Here is a 19,052-nt window from a genome sequence, read left to right on the forward strand (position 1 = left end):
GATGCCATGCAAGAAGTTTTGGAAGTCACATACTGGAGAGAACATTTAAAAATTTTGTTGATAATTGTGTTCATGCTAATAGTGTTCCTGCATACCTTCTAGGACAGAGGGAGGAATACAGACATGGAAGTGCCAATTAGGAAAACTGGGCTACCCATAACTGGACCCGGGAGGAATACTTGTCAACCACGTATCGGCTTTGATTAAGGAGTAAGTGGTCAATTCTCCAGTAATTAATTCTATGTACAATTGAAAAACTCATCAAAAGGAGAAAATGCTTGGTAAATATAAGTTTATAATCATGAATTAAATTGAGTGAAACTTAATAGGATCAGGAACCTTTTCTAGTGGAAGGCAGGTTAGAAAAGTGGCTCAAAAATAGTAACCATCCTTACTGTGTTAAAATAAAGAGAGCATAAAGACTAGTACAAAAATTTTGAATTTAGAAATCAAATGTTATGTTAATCCTTAAAATGGAACATAGACAAAAGGAAGAATTTTTTAAATATGGGAAATTTTGAACACATGGATTAAAAAATGGATATAAAGGTTTATTAAAAAAATTTTTTTAAACAAATGTGTTTTCTTTTTTTAAGATTTATTTATTTATTACTTATTTATTTTGTTTTATTTTTGGTTGCACTGGGTCTTAGTTGCGGCACGGGGGATCTTTGTTGCAGCGCGCGGGCTCTTCCTTGCGGCGCACGGGCTTCTCTCTAGTTGTGGCGTGTGGGTTTTCTCTTCTCTAGTTGTGGCATGCAGGCTCCGGGGCGCGGGGCTCTGTCATTTGCGGCACGCATGCTCTCTAGTTGAGGTGCGCGAGCTCAGTAGTTGTGGTGCACAGGGCTCAGTTCCCTGACCAGGGATCTAACCCGCGTCCCCTGCATTGGGAGGTGGACTCTTTACCACTGGATCATCAGGGAAGTCCTGGATATAAAGCTTTGTATACACTATGATACAAAGATATACAAAGAACAAATACTTAAAAGGAATACATTAATATTTAAGAGCCGTTATTTCTGGGTGGTGGATTATAGGTAATTTTCATTTGTTTATACTCTTCTGTGTCTGTCAAACTTTCTACATGTACAACTTCTGTACTTAAAAATTTTTATTAATGAACCCCAAATTTATCAATCAAATTTATCTTTAAATGTCATCAAGATTAAGGACAAAACAGATCTTTTCAAAGTTAGAATTATACTCTATCATTTTTTCATTTGTTACATAACTTGAAAAAAAAACCTTTTTATTTCTTGTAGAGCAGGGTTGCTCCTGAAACATTTGTCTTCAAAATGTTTTTATTTTCATTAACCAATCCTTCATTCATCCAGGAAATATTTATGGCATGCCTACTCTGTGCCCAGCGTCGTGCCAGGTGCTGGGGACACAGCAATGAACAAAATGGGAATGAGCTCTCCACTTATCAAACTCATTGAGGTGAGGGACCCATTAATCAGATCAGCACAAAGTTTTGAAACTTGCCAAGAAAAAAGAGAAGCATGCAAATATTTTTGGTGATAGCAAGGAGAAAACCTGTGTGAGTCTCTGATTTTCTTCAAGCGAGATATTTGAGCCTCAACTCGGATTGTCTGTGAACCACCAGAGTGCAACAGTAGGACCACAATCAGCAGTAAACAGAGAATATGAGAGGACCTCTGTACCTCGGCAGTGACCTCAGAGACTGGTCAGGCTGTGCTGGTGCATAGGAACGGAGCTGAGTGGGTTCTGGACCCTTCATTCAACCACCCAGCCAGTCATATTCACTGAGGATGTTCTATGGGCTGAGCATTGATTTAGGGGCAGAGGATGAATAGAACACTGTCCCTGACCACAGTCTCACCGTCTAGAAAAGGGGGACACAAAGTGATAAAAGTGAGTGTAAATCCATGTGAGAGTCCAGAGAAGGACATTCCAACCTTTATCTGATTGTTATTTACCTCAGTGCCATTTGAACAGGGTCTCTGGGGATAAGAAATAAGAATTTGCAAAGTAGAAAAAAAAAAGAATTTGCAAAGTAGAGAGTGGAGAGGAGAAAGGTAATCTAGTAAAAGGGAATAATATCTGCACAGAATGTTCAAGAACAAGGGAAATTCTGAGAACTGTGAGTACTGTGTGGCTAAAACAAAGAGTAAAGGTGGGGAAGGCATGCACTTAACAAATATTTATGCTGTGGCTGAAACTATACTAGTTGCTATGAATAAGTATGAATAAGACATAGTTGTTGGGGCTTCCCTGGTGGCGCAGTGGTTGAGAATCTGCCTGCCAATGCAGGGGACATGGGTTCGAGCCCTGGTCTGGGAAGATCCCACATGCCGCGGAGCAACTAGGCCCGTGAGCCACAATTACTGAGCCTGTGCGTCTGGAGCCTGTGCTCCGCAACAAGAGAGGCTGCGATAATGAGAGGCCTGCGCACCGCGATGAAGAGTGGCCCCCACTTGCCGCAACTAGAGAAAGCCCTCGCACAGAAACAAAGACCCAACACAGCCATAAATAAATAAATAAATAAATAAATAAATAAATAAATAAAGATGCCTTGCTTATTTACCTCTAATGTCTCTATTGTGTTGTATTTCTAAAAAAAAGAGACATAGTTGTTGCTTTCAGGGATCTTTGAGTTCCATGGTAGAGACAAGTAAGAAAATCAGCAACTATAATCTAGTATAATAAGTGTAGGGGGATGATAAGGAAGCTCCTGGACACTTTCCAGGATCAAGGTAGAGGTAAAAATGGGTAGATAATCATAGAGGTAAGCACAGGGTTGTACAATGGGAACACAGAAAAGGAACACTGGATATAGTTACATGGTTTCCTACAGAAACCATTTTATTTTGCTCCCCAATTGCTGCAGATTTTGGGGCAATAAAGTTTTAAACATTGTTGTTATAAAATAGTATATTCAAATAGTACAGCAGTGAAGAAAACAAAAAAAAATCCTGATTTGATGATATTAAAGTTATTCTTTAGTTACTTCTATATAAATATACCTACTTTGAAAAAATAATAGATTCTGATGCTATATATACTGTTTTGCCACATACTTTTATCTCTTAACATATTGAACATCTTTGCATATGTTGGCCTACCTTATTCTTAACAGCTGTACCGTATTCTACTATATGGATGTACCTTAGTTTTTTAACCAGTACTCGGTTGGTAGACATTTAGGTTCTCTGGTTTTCACTATTACAAATAAGTTGGAAATGAATACCTTCATTTACACATCATATATACTTGGGCTAACATTATTTTGGAGCAAGCTACTTAATCTCTTTGTGACTAATATTTATAAAACCATTGAAAGAATTACCAAACTTATTCAATATTTCTTATATAGGGCTTGGTTAAAAAAGTGTTCTTTCAAACTACTATAATGTATGTTCATTAAAAAATTAAAATACTCTATTATGTGATAAATCCTTTGTTTAGATTTCACTAAATGAATAAAATAATGGAGAACATGTTACTGGTTGGAGACAAGTTCTTGTACCTAATTTTTTAGTTAGCTTTTTCCTAACGATTAGAAAAGTAACATAGGCCCTTAAAAGGTATGAAGAATAAAGATCCTCTATTATTCTGCTACCTGGAAATAAGCATTGGTAACATTTTGGTATCTATTCAGTCAGACTTTATCCTTTGATATATACTTTTTTTAGATGACAAAAAATGGACAGTCCTGTAATCTACCTCTTATTTTTCTTAATGGTATGCTGTGAACATCTTTTCATGTGACCTTTTTTTTTTTTACAAAGAAGTATATCCTCATTTTTAATGGCTTCATATTCCATCTATGATGTACCATTATTTACTCACTGTATTTATATGCATTTGGGTTGTTTCCTTTTTTTTTTGTAATTTTAAGCAACTTATCAATGAGTATCTTTATAAATTATTGGACACCTTTCCTATTTTTTACAAATAAAAAGACTAAGATGTAGAAGATCAGCTGATACGGGTTAATGCAAATGCCTATTCCTTATACCTTCATCTAGGTTTTACTCTTAAATCTTTGCCGATCTGCTAGGAGAAAGTAGTAGGTCACTATTAGTTTTATTTTCGTTTTTTCTGATTTTAGTGAGGTAGAGCATCTTTCCATTAATTACTGACACATACATGATTAGCTTGTTCATGTCCTTTGACTTTTTAAAAGAGTCAGTATGGTTATCTGTTCCTTAATTTCTAAGAGCTCTTGATGTATTTATTACGTAAATTAAACATTATTAGATATTAAGGATAGCAGCCAAGTGTCTATAATTAAGTATTAACCTTTTTGTCATCCATGTTACAACTGTTTCTCTACTTCATTATTTGGTTTTCAACTTCACAATGTCTTTCGCCATAGGAAAGGCACAATTCGTGTTTTTAAATTAAATCAATAATTTTCCTTTGTTTATTGAATTGACATCATGCTTAGAAACAGAAGGAGAAGCAGGTCTTGTCCCAATACATAAGTTACTTCTACGGAAGCAATGTGGTGTGGTGGAAAGAAGGTGAATTAAGACCCAAACGGACTTGCGATAAAGTCTGGTACAGGCAAGTTGTGGCACCCAACTTCCATGTCGTGTAACCCGAACCAGTTTCCTCATCTACAAAATGAGGAAAGTAACACCCACTTCAGAGACTGGAATAAGGATTAAGTGCTTGGCACAGACAAGGAATCTAGCAAGTGTTAATTTCTTTGCACTCAGCGAGGCATTATTAATTGCCAAGTGTCCACCTCCCCTACGAAGACTAAAAGATTGGGAGGTGTAATTTTTGGTGAGTTTACATTCAAATATTCTTTCAAGGAGCTTTTAGAAGCAGTCCATTAAACTACAAACCCCATAATGCATATAAAAGAACCATAAAGTTTCCGTGTATGAAGTCTTCGTGGCTTGGAGGAGGGCGAAGAGCCAAGTACTTTTTATTCTCTGGATTTTCCCTCGTTAAGACACCTTCGCCCCACATAATCCGTAAACAAACATGGTTACTTTTCTTCCTCTTGGAAGGCTAATTTCACAAGTTTCAAAGTGAGCCTTCAGTTACAACGCGAAAAGGTATCGCAACTAGAAAATGGTGACGCCCACAGAATTCTACACAAAATCGTCTGAGCTGTGTGGGACCGAGACACTTGAAATAATTCTCCCCTGCTGTAGATTTAATAAAGAGAGAAACGATAATTAGCATGATTATATCCAGTAGCCATTTTTATCCCTTGAGAATCTGGGCTTCGTTTCCAACGAGCGAGTCTCGCCTCTTCAGTCACCAGCCTTCCATACGTATATTATTTATGTCCGACACCCTCTAATATCTGCACACGGTAGTGGATCCACTGCTTCAGGGCGCCCGATTAGCCCTGCGCCAACCCTGCCGGCGCTCCGCCCGCGGAGCGGCCGTGTGCAGGCGAGCATGTGATCTCGCAGCCGCCCAGGCCCCAGCGCGGTACTCGGCGCATCGCGCGCGCCGCGGCACCTCCGAACATTGAGCAGTGGAAGACGCCGCGGCGCGCGCCACTCGAGCCCGCGCGGCCGCCTCCCGAAGCATCGTTCCCCTCTGGCACCCCCCCGCCCCCCACCCCGGCGGCTCCACCATCCCAGGCTCCGGGCTGGCCCCGGACTGGGGGAAGGGCGGGAGGAGGGGCTCCTCAGGGAGCAGCGGGGAATTCCCCCTTCCACCGAACCTTCCCGATTGTTCACCGTCCTCACGTCAGCAGCAGGGGGTAATCCCCAACTCCAGCTGCTCCTGACGTCACCGCGCGGAGCCACCGCCCCCTGCGCGCCCCTGCCTCCGGGACCTCCTCGAAGCCCCGCCCCTAGGCATAACCACGCCCTCCTCCCCTCCCCCCAGCCGCCCGACGTAGAGGGCGGAGCTGCTTTGGCCGGGGCGTGAACGGTTGCTTGGGCCAGAAGGTTCTTTGGTGGAGGCGCTCCTCCTGCTGCCCCGCCCAGTAGGTTTGTTCGTACCGATTCTTCCACACCCTATCTCCCTCCTCCTTCTCCTCGCCCCGCCTTTCCCCTCCCTTCTCCTCAGCTCCTCTAGTTCCTTCCCCGCCTCGCCACCTTCCACGATCTCGCGAGACTTGGCTCAGAACATTGCGGATCGGGTCGGCGCCATTTTGGGACTGAGACTGGTCGTGGGGGAGGGAAAAGCGGCAAAAGGGGATTATTCAAAGTACCGAAAACCTCCTCCCGGGATCGAGCGCAGCGGCACCCCCAGGCCAGGGGCACCTCTGGTGTCGCAGAAGGTAACAGCGTCCTCTGGGCTCGGCGCCGGGGTCTGGGGAGGGGAGGGGGGGGTGCCCATGTCGGCGTTAAGGTTTGAGGGGTCGGGAGCGGCGTTGGCGGCGCGAGGTGTGAGGCTGCCCGCGGGCGGCGGCGGGGGGGGAGGTGGCGGGAGAGCAAGGAGAGAGAGGGAAGGACAGCGCGGGGAGGCCCCTCTAGGTGTTGGCCCGGGTGGAGCGGAGGTGGCAGTCGTGGGGAGGGGGTGGGTGGCTTAGCCTGGGCGGCTGGTGGGGGGGGGGGTGTTGTTTGGCGGAGGCTGGGAAAGAGTCCGGCGCCGTCCGTGCTTGGTCTTCCCCCCTCCGGCCTCTCGCACGCGCCCGCCTCCTTCCGCACCGCTGCCGCTCTCGGAGAGCTGAGGGAGTCGAGGCCGAGTTGTGGCCTTCGGTGGTTTCTCAGCGCGCCCGGTCAGCCCGCCTCTCGAGGTCCGTGGCCCGAGCTGTGGACTGAGGCGAGCGCTGCCTAGTCCCTCTGATTCCCGTGGGGTCTGAGGGGACTGGTCTGTTTGGGGGAGAGAACCACTCTGAACGCGGTTTACGAGAAGGGCTAGGTTCTTCCACCCCTTCAGTGTTGTGAGAAGGAAATCTGTTTCCTTAATTAAAGGAAATTGGGAGCCCTCACATCTCCTTGCTGCCCTTAGAAGCCGGGTAAGTCTCACCTTCGGGCGAATTTAAGGAATGTTCTCGCCCCACTTCTCAGGCACTAACCTTCCTACTCTGAGCGGGGAAAACATGCCTCTTCTTTTGGACATTCTGATTTGGAGGGAGCGTCTTTCTCTTTATATCCCTCATTCTCTAAGTTGCATTTAGTAATGCTCGGTGGCAGCACACCTTTCTATTCGTTTTCCTTTGGTAGATTGAATAGAAAATACAGAAGGTCTTTTGTAAGATTGTTTGCTTGTTTCACAGTTTGTAATATTTACTCAAAGTATAAGGAGGTTTGCTTATATAATCCTGTTAGCTTATATCCGCACCCCCTTCCCAGTTGAAATCAGCGCTTGCCCTCCATAATACCATCTCCCATCGTTTTTCCCTTGTCTCTACATATCCTGAAGTCCTTTTCATACTGTTGACTTTTTTTGGGTGCTTGCTTGGTATAGAAGTGCATTTCTCTCCAGAGGTTGACTGTTTAGGATGGGGATTAATTTTTAGCTCAAAATTAAAGCTCACTGTGTAATTTAAATTGTTTTTTTATAACTTTTACAGGTGATTGAATTACTCAGATATGAAGATCATCTTCTAGGTTTTGTGTAAAAGGCCCCGGATATTTCAAGTGGCCATTTTGGAATTACAATGTTTCTGGATAATTTTGCCCCAGAAGTTTATTAAAATTGGCAAGAATCATCTCTGAAGTGAATTGATAGTAGTGAACAATTCTACAAGCTTTAAAGAGACCCAGGCATTTCTTCAGTATTTTGGTTCAGACGGATTATATAACTGGTTAAAGTATTTCAGCTGGTGGTATTTTTGCCTCCCCCCCACCCCCCAGTCCCTCCCCTGTTGTTGGTGTTCTTCAGCCAGAACTGTAAGATATGTTTGATTTGTGTACTGAGTAGTTTCTCTGCAGTTTCAAATTACTGTTTAAATATTGCTGAAGTTTCATGGCAGTTTATTTTTACCTTTATTTAAAGTTTTAGGAATTTTTGACCTCAGCCCTTTTCATGTCACAATGGGACAGCTTTTCTAAATGAAGACATTGAACGAATACAGAGTTTTTTTGCTTTTATCTTTTATTTACATGGAAATTTAAGATGTTGCAGTTTCCCAGCAGCATGGTAGTATTGAGATAGCTGTGTGTCTCTGTTTATGCTGATGTTTAGGAATGCTCTTCAGATGTGAAATTTTCTTTTTGTTTTTGCTTTTTGGCTCGTAAATTGGATATTTCATCTGGAGTGGATAAGTACAACAGTGACAAGTACATGGAATAATAAAGAAGACTTTAAAATCTTAAATCCAAGGAACTTGGCTAATTCTGGAGATAGCCATATGAAAACTTTAAAACAGAAGTATGGGTAGCTGACTGAAGTAACTCTATGTCAAGTAGCCATAGGTTAAGTATCTTCAAAGAACTTGGATTTTATTTCAGAGGATACAAAATAAAAAAACAAACTGGAAAACATAAAGATTACAGAGAAAAACCCAACACCTTCCTGTGCAGTCCTGTTGGAATTTGTAAGTACCGTATGGTGAGCAAATCAAATGTCCGTTTGTAAACTGTAATGAGAGTCAACTTTATCCCTGTGTTATTCTTGGAAGCCTTTCAGTTTCTTGCAGTAAGATTGCTTGGCTTCAGTTTCCTGGGCAGTCTGAAAACAACTATTAAGTAAATTGAAATGCAGAAAGAATTAAAAGTTAAGAATATTTCAGATGGAACAGTCCAAATTTGAAGTTTTCGTACTTCTAAAGTAAAAGACAATCCATATGGTCAGTATGGCTTTATGGATTGGTAGAAAGGTAGGAAAAAAACACAACAAATAGCCAGTTTATTTTTCTAAATATGAGTGTAAATTGTGTTCTAAGTGCAGTTTAGTGTTCCAAATTAGAGTTAGGTAGTTGTTTAAAACAAATTATAGGGCTTGACTTTTAATCTGGTATTTCATGAAGTAAATTGTTTTAAGGGGTAACAGTTCCTAACTTTTTAATCCATTATAGAAATTTCTTGAAACAATTTTTGAAGTGGTTTCGTATTTCAAATTATTCCTTAAGATCTGAGTTCCAAAAAGTCAGTTCATTACTAGGAACAGAAACTGAGAGGAAGTGAACAAGGTGCACTAAGAACCTTTCAAATAACTTAAAAAAAAAAAAACGAGTATGTTTTCTCCCTTGGAAGGTTATACTGCCTTAAGTTTATAAACAAAGCTTGTTAAAAAAGTTGTGAATGTTAATTGCTGTAATAGAAATCTTTTGACAAATAAGAGTATCATGTTTTAATAATATTTGTATATTTGAGTATTGAGTGGTGTTACGATTTGTTACTGCATTTAGTTTTTCAGTGAATCATAGGCATTGAGTAGAAGTGTTTGTTTTTAAAAAGTTAACTAAAGTTTATTTTTAAAGCAATTTATATTAACAGATCAATGTAGCTAAAATTAGAGTTTATTTCATTTAATTATTTTTCTGACATTAAAAAATTGTAATTTTTGAACACTTTGCCAAGATGGTCTAACTGGTCAGTTGCTCATTTATTTTGAACCCAGAACTTTTTGTTGTTGTTATACTGTTGTATCTTGTTAGCTCACTTAGAGCAGAAGAGGTAGGCGAGTCCGAAAGATTGTAGGTATTTAGATATACATATATGGTATTTATTTTCTGATGTAAAATTGAGATTAGAGTTCAATAAATCTGTTAGAATAGAATAGGATATTTGTGTTTTCTGGGTCAGAGCTGTGTGTAGTACTTCTAATTGAGTTTCCACCTTGATTTCTGTAAAATTATGGTGAGAACAACCCCTTCCCCCCCGCCCCCCCCCTTATTTTTTATGCTTCGGAGAGCCTGTATTTTATGTATTCCTTAACTTAGTGGATGTTCAAGTTACTTGTTTAAGAGCATGCATTTTAAACGTGATTGAGAAGTTGAACTGGAAGTGAATGGCCTTTATTTATAGAAAAGAACCACATAACATTTACTATTTGTGATCATTTTTCTTTAAATTTTTCCTATTGATGTTGTTACTCCAAGGAGTAGTATCAGGATAACGATTATTCCGTGACCAGGGTTTTTTTAAAAAATATAAATTTATTTATTTATCTATTTATTTATGACTATGTTGGGTCTTCGTTGCTGTGCGTGGGCTTTCTCTAGTTGGGGTGAGCGGGGGCGGCTACTCGTTGCGGTGTGCGGGCTTCTCATTGTGGCTTCTCTTGTTGTGGAGCATGGGCTCTAGGCCCGCAGGCTTCAGTAGTTGTGGCACGTGGGCTCAGTAGTTGTGGCTTGAAGGCTCTAGAGCTCAGGCTCAGTAGTTGTGGTGCACGGGCTTAGCTACTCCGCGTTATGTGGGGTCTTCCCAGACCAGGAATGGAACCTGTGTCCCTTGCATTGGCAGACCGATTCTTAATCACTGTGAGACCAGGGAAGCCCGACCAGGTTCTAGTAACTTTAATCCTTGGGTAGTCTGACATTTGTGAAATTTGCTTACAGCAGTTGTTCAAGGACAGATTCACTCAACTTGAGTTTTTGATAAATATTTCATTATTTTCTTTGCATTGAAATATACAGTACCAGTAGTAACTGGAACAATTGCTGGGTTGTTTCTTTTCCCCCCTTAAGTACCTCTGTCTCCCCCACTCCCATTTTTTTCCCCCTTTTTTTCCCCTTATGTGCCTGAACAATATATAGGTTTAAAATAACAATTATAATGACTAACGTTTATAGATGATTGTGTCATGTATTTTGCTGTGTACATAGTATATCTTAGAGGAAAGTACTACTGTTACAGTGGTATAGGTGAGAAATTTAAGATTTTAGGGAGACTGAGACTGGGAGAGAGTTACTTGGTTATGACCAAGGTTAGGTTGGAGTCTTGACCAAATTTCCAAGTCTGACTCCAGAGTCCCAAATGCTTAATCACTAGTCATATTTAATACTGCCTTCATGTGGATTTAACTTTATTAACTCATTCTGTTTGAGCATTATCACTGATGTTTTTGTTTTTCTTATTTACTGCTTCTTTTTGGTTAATATTGATTACTAGTGGAGCTTGGGGGCCAGCTGAAAGAAGATAAACTACTGTTAGTTTTGCTATTTGTTAGTAGCTATTTGAGTGATAACTTTGGTTAGCTAAAAATTAAAATGTTGTTTCAGGTTATGGAGTGAACATAAGAGAGAAAAAGATAAAATTTGAAGTTAACAAGAGAAGGGAATAAGGATGGGAACCTCTAATCTGAAAGTAAAATTACAAGTGAGGATAGAACCTAAACCCAGGCCAGATTATCTTTGAGTCAGCCACTTTTTTTGCTTAATTTTTGATGAAAATGTTTTGATAACAATTTAGATCCAGGTAAGAGTAGTGATGTAGAAAAAGGGTAATTTCTGGAAGTTAGGAGATTTTTGGTCTGGGATTTGGAATATCTAGAAAAGGGCCTGTGTAACCTTGTATATTTACTTATCTCTTTTGGCCTTAGTGTCTTCATAAAATTGATGGTTTTGTTAATTGTGAGGTGTAATATAGAGGTAAAGTTTTATTTTAATTGTAATATTTTAAAATTCTGCTTAATGTATTTTACATGTCAAACCAGTATTTTAGTTTCTGAAATTATTCTATCTCTTGTTTCTGTTAATGGCATTACCTGCATGCCAGTCATGCCCTGCCTACTCATTTCCAGTTTCATTTATTGTGCTAGTTTGGTCCTTGACTAAGGAAATAACCTCCTAACTCATGTGTTAGCCTTTAGTTACATTCAGTTCTCCACAAAGTCTCCTGTGGCCAGAGAAGTCTACTAAATTATAGTTCTTGGTATTGTTGCTTTAGCAGCCTTTAGGGTCATGTATTTGGAATATTTAGGGAAGAGTAGGTTGGAAAGAGATGTATTCCCTGCCCTCCCTGCTTTTAATGATGTATGTGTGAGGGGCTCCTAACATGAATTCTTTTTGGCTATGTGGTTTGAGAAGTCTCCGAAATTGATAATTTTGGTGGTGCTTCCATGTATTTTCTTGGAGAGCAGGTTCATTTCTTTCAACAGTAGCATCGTGAGAAACAAAATGTTAAAATTGTTGAAGACCCTTTGTGGTTGGGTCTGTCTTTTTCAGTTTTACCTGCTTGCTTTTTCCCTTTTTGTTAGCTGCCCCACCTAGCAGAATAGTTATAGGCTTTTGCTCTGTATCTTTTCAAGTAGTTGCTGGTTTCTGCATCATTTTATACAAGATATCCTACTCAGTTTCTTGTTCTTTAGTCATCTTTCTGTTCACAGCTTGAGGAGTGCAGTGTTTTTGATCTTCATTTTCTACCCTTTAATCCAGTTTTCAGGTTATATATATATTTTTTTTTTTTTAAAGAATTTTCTTATTTATTTATTTATTTATTTATTTTTGACTGTGTTGGGTCTTCGGTTCGTGCGAGGGCTTTCTCCAGTTGCGGCAAGCGGGGGCCACTCTTCATCGCGGTGCGGGGACCGCTCTTCATCGCGGTGCGCGGGCCTTTCTCTATCGCGGCCCCTCCCGTCGCGGGGCACAGGCTCCAGACGCGCAGGCTCAGCAATTGTGGCTCACGGGCCCAGCTGCTCCGCGGCATGTGGGATCTTCCCAGACCAGGGCTCGAACCCGTGTCCCCTGCATTAGCAGGCAGATTCTCAACCACTGCGCCACCAGGGAAGCCCAGGTTATATATTTTTAAAACCATATTTAAAAGTTTTTTCCGTACTGAAAACAATTTTTTTAAGCAAGAATAAGAATTTTAAAAATCTTACATAGGTTTTTTTCTGTTGAAAGTCAACTGGCAGATATGTTAGAAAACATTCTTCAACTGAAAAAGTGTCATTTTTGTCTTTACATATGTGTACTAGTAAAAACAAGTTAGCTTTTCAGTGAACATAAATACGCAGTTGACTTTTGAATGATGTGGGGATTATGGGCACCTACCCTTGAAGTGGAAAATTCACACATAACTTATAGTCGACCTTCTGTTTCTGAGGTTTCTCAGTATCTGCAGTTCTGCATCCACGAATTCAACCAGTTGTGGATAGTGTAGTATTTACTGTTGATAAAAATCCACATATAAGTTGGCCTGCACAGTTCTAACCTGTGTTGTTGTTTAAGGGTCAACTGTATATTCTTCTAACCAGTGAGTTTAAAGAAAAATAGTATCGCACATGGATTTTCTGTGGGTCAGGAGTTTGGTAGCAGTTTAACTGAGTGGTTCTGGCTCCCTCCATGTCTTTTCATGAAAATCTCAAGGGTTGTACTCATTTGAAGGCTTGATTGGGGCTGCAGGATCTCCTTCCAAGAAGGTGTACTCATTGGGCTGGCAGGTTGATGCTGGTTGTTGTCTGGAGAACTCGATTTCCTTACCATATGCCTTACCATATGCAGACCTGTAGCTGTTTGAGTTTCTTGACATGGCAGCTGCATCTCCCAGAGGAAGTGATCTGAGAAGAGAGGTAGGTAGAAGCGTGATGCCTTTTATGACGTATTCTCAGAAGTCACTTCAGTCACACTTTCTTCATGAGAAGCAAGTCATTAAGTCTAACCCACAGTCAAGGGGTGAGGAGTTAGGCTCCACCATTTGTCAAAAGAATTTGTGGACATAGTTAAAAACTACAATAGGGGTAATTCTTTACAACCAGTAGTTGTGTCAGTATAACTAGCTAAAAGTCTTCACCCCACAAATAGGAGGTTGAGTTATAAGTTTAGAGAAGAAAGTGTATTCTAAATTTGTATCACTTTAGAAGATTTAAGTCTTTCTACCTTATGAACCACTGTGAGATATGTAAGGTTTTCCACCCCTTGCACTAATCTCCCAATCTGTGTAATAAGGAAACTTTTTTATTATGGTAAAATAAACATAAAGTTTATCATTTTAGGCATTTTTGAGTGTGCAGTTCAGTGACCTTGAGTACATTTCCATTATTGTGCAATTATCATCACCATCCATCTCCAGAACCATTTTTATCTTCTCGAATTGAAACTCTGTGTACCTATTAAACATTAACTCCCCATTTCCCTTTCTCCCCAGCCCCTGGCAATCACCATTCGACTTTTATGAGTTTGACTATTCTAGGTACCTCATACCTATTGATATTATACTCTTCAAAACGCTTCTTAAATGTTCTGAGTGAAATCTTTTAGGAAATCAGTTACGTTTACTTCATAATAAAATAGACTTCATTGTCCTAATTAAAAATTTGTGGCAGAATAACTCATGACATATTATGCATAAATAAAACAATAAAATTTACCAATTCAACCATTTTTAAGTGTACAGTTCTGTGGCATTAGGTACATTGACATTGTTATGCAGCCATTACCACCACTCAGCTCCAGAGCTCTTTTCATTTTGTAAAAGTGAAACTCTGTACCCATTAAACCATAACTCTTCATTCCCTGCTCCCCGCAACCCTTGGAAACCACCACTCTACTTTTTGTCTTTATGAATTTGACTAGGTACCTCATATAAGTGGAATCATGAAGTATTTGTGTTTTCGTGACTGGCTTATTTCACTTAGCAAAACGTCTTCGAGGTTCATCCATGTTGTAGCATGGGTCAGTCAGAATATCCTTTTTTTAAGATACAATAATCCATTATATGTGTGTACCACATTTTGCTTATCCATTCATCCATTGATGGACACATGGGTTGCCTTTACCTTTTGGCTATTGTAAATAATGTTGCTGTGAACATGGGTGTACAAATATATGTTTGAAGATTTGCTTTTAATTCTTTTGGATGGATACCTAGAAGTGGAATTGCTGGATCATATGGTAATTCTATTTTTAATTGTTTGAGGAACCACCATATTGCTTTCCATAGTGGCTGCACCATTTCTTATTCCTATCAGCAGTTCACAGGGGTCCCAGTTTCTCTTTATTTTTTCCCAACATTTGTTGTTTTCCACGTTTTGTGTTCTAATGGGTGTGAAGTGGTATCATTATGGTTTTGATTTGTATTTCACTAATGATTAGTGATGTCTGATGTGCTTATTGGCCATTTGTATGTCTTCGGAGAAATATTATTCAAGTGTTCTGCCCATTTTTAAACCAGATTGTTTTTGTTGTTGAGTAATAGTTTTTTATTCTTGATATCAGCATTTACCATAATGAATGGATTTTAATAACTAATATTTATTAATGCTTACCATGTTCCAGGCAGTGTTCTAAGCTTTTTAACTGTATTAACTAATTTAATCTTCATAGACACGGTGTGTGGGAAGGTTCTATTGTCCTAACTTTATAGATGAGAAAATGAAGTCAGATTTTAAATTGCTTGCTAAGGTTACACAGCCAGTAAGTGAGTGGTATTTCTGAATCCATACATTCTGTATCCAGAACCTAGATTCTCACCCGTTATGGCTCATAGTTAGAGTTGTAGGGTGACAATATAAAGAAAGTCAAATACTATTTTGTTTCAGGAACTTAGAAGATATTTTATTCTTAGCCAGCAACTAAATTTTATTTTCCTTAATATGATACAGTTGTGACTTGTTTATAATAAAATGTTCTAATGGGTTCTTTTTCAGGAATATTCTCCTTTAGGATCACTTCATAACTAATATTATATAATATTTTAATTTAGAAAGTGCTTTTCCCAATTATCATGTAGAAGAAATGCTATTTCCATTCAATGGTTTAAGAAACTCAGTCTGAAATTAAATAGTTTACCCAGGCTTCTCAGTAAGTGACAGAACCATAATTTGAATTCTGTTTATCTTCATTTTTCTGTTACAGTTACCTTCCTTAGTGTTCTAAGTAGTAGGTTGTATTGTAAGAGCAGTGCTGTCCAGTAGAACTTTGTGAAAAGATGGAAGCATTTTTTTGTCTATACTGTTCAGTATAATAGTCACTAGCTGTATGTCATTGTGGAGTTTTGAAATGTGTCTAGTGCAGATGTGGATCTGAATTTTAAGATTTAATATTAGTTTAAATTTAAATTACAATGTATGGCTATTAGCTGCCATATTGGAAAGCACAGCTCTAGAGCAGTGGTACAGAATCCAGTCAGATCCCTGACCTTTTTAAAGTGCACTTTTTAAAGTGTGTATACTATCCTGAAATAAAATATCCTATGCATATAATATCACAATGATACACAGGTATAAAAAAAAGGACATTTATAATAATGTATTTCAATATGTAATAGCACAGACACCCACCTCCCTGCCCCCCACTTTCCAAAACACCCTGTACAGGTTATTTGCCCTTCTTAAAAGAAGCAGATGATCTGTTGTTCTTAAGTACTCTTGTCCTTTAAGGAAGAAAAGTACTTCAAGTTGATTAATAATACAGTGATTAATTGGAGTACGTTTCCTTTATTTTTATAGTATTTACTACCAGGGTAGTTGAGTGCGTAGTTATCCAACATTAAAGCATTAAAGCTATCATATGGTGTAGTGACATGATGAGCATCTTTTTATGTGCTTTGGTGAAGTGTCAAAGTCTTTGGTCCATTAAAAAAAAAATTGGCTTGTTTTATTAAATAGTAAGAATTCTTTATATATTTTCGCTACAAGTGTATTAGATACACGTTTTGCACATTTCTCCCATCTATGGTTTGTCTTCATTTTCTTAACAGTGTATTTTGAAGAGCAGGCAGTTCAAAATTTGTAGTGAAATTGGTTACTTTTTTCTTCATGATTTGTGCTTTTTTTTAAAAAAAAATTATTTATTTATTTATTCATGCATGTATGCATGCTGTGCCGGGTCTTAGTTGCAGCATATGGGATCTTTAGTTGCGGCACGTGGCTTCTTAGTTGCGGCATGCATGAGGGATCTAGTTCCCCGACCAGGGATCGAATCTGGGCCCCCTGCATTGTGAGCGCAGAGTTTTACCCACTGAACCACCAGGGTAGGCCCTGATTCGTGCTTTTTTGTGTCATAAGAAATTTCTGCCTAACCCCAAGTCACAGGATTTTCTCTTGCTTTTTAGCTTTCTTCTAAGAGTTTTGTAGTTTAGCTTATATTTTTATGTCTGTGATCCATTTTGAATGATTTTTTGGCCTGTGAAAGGGTTTAGGTTCATTTCTTTATTATTATTATTTTTTTTAATTTAGATGTTCTACTCTCCCAGTTCAATTTGTTGAAAAGACTTCGTTTCCCATTGAATCATGTTGGAATACCTCTGTTGAATATCAGTTGACCTTATGCATGTGGAACTATTTGTGGCCTCTTCCTTGATATGTATGTATTATGTCAGTTCCACAAAATAGTAGTCGATAAATACAAATGGTAGTTTTTGATCTTTTTTTCTGCTCTATTGTAAAGCCTGTTTGACATCTTTTCTTTCCTAAAATCTTTTACAGGAAATTTGGATTAAAAGGGGAAATTGTTCTTATGGATATGTGAAGTAAGACTGGTTGCAAAATAATGCCATCCTGAATTCATAGAGCAATCTTCTTTTGAGTGGCTTGAAATGTTAGATATTATCTAATTTATACTTGAGCATACTTGGAAAATAAATGACAACATTTCTATATTGGAAATGAGAAAGTAGGATACAAACATACCATCTTATTTACTGTAAAACATTGGCTCAACAGTGGATCTGGGATTTTTATTTCTTGAGTACGAGTTTAGGCTAGAGATGTTCATTGCCTAGTAGATATTTGAGTGTCTATGTGCCTGTACTTCCACTGGTTCTTGTTTAGTAACAAGGCAAAATTGTAAGGTTCTTGAACTCATGTAGTTTGTCTGCTCTGAAGTTCTGTGAATACAGAGTAAACAGAGTCCTTAAATTTGAACGCTGATTTCATCCCATCTAGTAAATAATAGCTATTTGTTGTTGGCCAGGCCAGCCTTTGTAAGACTTTTATATCCTGCTGTAGTAAAACTGGTTCTTTTCCTGCTTCACAAGGTTATCATTAGAATCAAGTGAAATAATGAATGCTAAATGCTTTGAAATTGTAAGATGATAACAAACAGTAGTAGTAGTAGTATTGTTATGGCTGGGTCAGATAGATAGTAGTGTTTGAGGATCATATGATCAACCAGGAGGAAGATTGTGGATAAGGGAAAATGGATAAATGTAAGTTGAAGGGACAGAACTGAGCAGAAACCAGGTATATTTAGGTTGCATTATGACCAGTTTAAAATTGTTGAAGCATAATGCATTACACTCTTCTGAGGTAATTGTTTAACCTGCAGTATGGTACCATAGTTTTAAATGGCATCTTTATGCAAAAGATCTTCCCCATATTCTACTATTGTAATTTAACTAACCTTGATTTCTCCATTTAGTTTACAAATTTATCATATCCAAAACTGAACTTTTTTGAGTGTTTCACAGCCCCATACTTTCTCCATTCTTCCCTAGCTCAATAAATGGATACAGTATCAACCTATTCAAGCTAAATAACCAGGGCTCACTTTTGATTTCGTTCTTTTCCTTCCATCTAATCAATTAGCAAATCTATTTGCTCTCCCAAATATGTCCATTTCTATTCCTCTGTCACTGGGCTTATACAAGCCGCCATCGTCTCTTATTTGAACTATTTGCTGTATAGCCTTGTAACTTTGTTATTGTGCTATTCTTACACTCCTGTAGTTCATGATTCGCAGAGCAGAGTGTCTTTCCACTGGACCCTAAGAATAACATGCAGACTTCATAGCCTACCAGCGTCTTCATTGTTTGTCCCCTTCCTTTCTCTGCAACCTTGTTTACTGTCTTCCTAGACCACTGACCTTTGGCCTTCTTTCTCTTCCTTGACTACACCAAGCATTTTCCTTCCTGTCTTTGGGCCTTTATGTTCTGCCTTTTTTTTTCCCTTGTTAGCTCAGTTTTTTTTTTTTTAATTTATTTTATTTATTTATTTATTTTTGGCTGTGCTGGGTCTTCGGTTCGTGCGAGGGCTTTCTCCAGTTGCGGCAAGCAGGGGCCACTCTTCATCGCGGTGCGGGGACCGCTCTTCATCGCGGTGCGCGGGCCTTTCACTATCGCGGCCCCTCCCGTTGCGGGGCACAGGCTCCAGACGCGCAGGCTCAGCAGCTGTGGCTCACGGGCCCAGCTGCTCCGTGGCATGTGGGATCTTCCCAGACCAGGGCTCGAACCCGTGTCTCCTGCATTAGCAGGCAGATTCTCAACCACTGCGCCACCAGGGAAGCCCATTAGCTCAGTTTTGACTCATGTTACATTCTGAGTGACTTTCTCTAACCA

At 39.3% G+C, this 19,052-nt stretch overlaps 1 protein-coding gene across 8 annotated transcripts in view; it reads left to right on the plus strand.

Annotated features, from left to right (window-relative positions):
- Nucleotides 1-5,960: 5,960 nt before the first annotated feature.
- Nucleotides 5,961-19,052, plus strand: part of GPBP1 (GC-rich promoter binding protein 1) — a 104,187-nt gene continuing 91,095 nt past the window's right edge. The window contains exons 1-3 of one of the 8 annotated variants that reach the window (XM_057540320.1): nt 5,961-6,223; nt 6,861-6,904; nt 7,463-8,428. The gene's annotated coding sequence lies outside the window, so the exon portion shown is untranslated. The remainder of the gene's footprint in view (nt 6,224-6,860; nt 6,905-7,462; nt 8,429-19,052) is intronic. The other 7 variants (XM_057540319.1, XM_057540321.1, XM_057540322.1 and 4 more) reach the window with 7 other exon arrangements.

Source organism: Balaenoptera acutorostrata, chromosome 2 (assembly GCF_949987535.1).
Source record: "Balaenoptera acutorostrata chromosome 2, mBalAcu1.1, whole genome shotgun sequence".
In the NCBI taxonomy this organism is placed as follows: Eukaryota; Metazoa; Chordata; class Mammalia; order Artiodactyla; family Balaenopteridae; genus Balaenoptera; species Balaenoptera acutorostrata.